Genomic DNA, 1051 nt, shown 5'->3' on the forward strand with positions numbered 1-1051 from the left:
CATGGCATGGGCTTGAGAAAATCCCGGATTATGTTTTCTTCCTTAATATGAAAAGAGCCAACTTTCTTGCAATAAATTCAATCATATGTACATATACATGCATTAATAATATTTCGGAGAGATACAATTTAGCCAAATACAATTGATACAAGAACAACTAGTCATACTTCCTTGGACCCTTATATTTCTACAATTTTTTCCTACTCAACCTCTACACCTTATTTCACTCTCTTTATTTCAAATACAACCACCTACCAAATTTGTAAGTTTCTCTTCTCCTCCTATCTATCTCTTCCTTACAGCTCATTACACTTCCAAAATTGGTGTAGGAAGAACATTATTATACTTCCTTTGCTTTCACAGAATAAATTAAACAGTTAACATTAATTTGCACAAGGATTTTGAATGGAAACATATCAGAACTTGATCAGCATAATCAAGTCGATCAGGGTGGACATGAAGAGTGAATGTAAGAAGAGATGAATATAAAGTTACAACTCCAAAAGTGAGCATGTTAGGCTGTGCCTCTATCACCTGCATAGCAATATGAGGACCTCATATCTTACAATCATTTGGTATAAATGTAAAATACAAAACATAAAAATGTGAGGCATGTAAAAAAGACATTTTTCTATTCTAGAATGCCCAAATCAGAAGTATGAAAGAGAAGACAAACTAGATATTCAAATGCAAAACGAGGATCACAAAAATCATGGTTTATAATCCAATGAAGCAAACTACTTAAGAAACACGTATTTGAAGATACACATATTTTAAAAAGAAAGAGGAAGCATCAAGATAGTATTTCACTTACCATAAAAGGGAAAATAACCCACACGTGCATAGAGAGAGATGGCACATAGGGCATAGATCTCAATACAGTGAACATGTGATATTATCGTATTATTTTCTTCAAAGATTATTTTGCCTTTCAGTGTGACACCACAATAAAAACTTCCTAGCCAGTCTTTAGTTAAATGTGTCTGTTGCAAAATTAGGTAAACCATGACAACCTTCTTGACTGCATTATAGAACTTAATTTGGAAAATGC

The sequence above is a fragment of the Lupinus angustifolius genome, unplaced genomic scaffold (assembly GCF_001865875.1).
Source record: "Lupinus angustifolius cultivar Tanjil unplaced genomic scaffold, LupAngTanjil_v1.0 Scaffold_653, whole genome shotgun sequence".
NCBI classification, from domain to species: domain Eukaryota; kingdom Viridiplantae; phylum Streptophyta; class Magnoliopsida; order Fabales; family Fabaceae; genus Lupinus; species Lupinus angustifolius.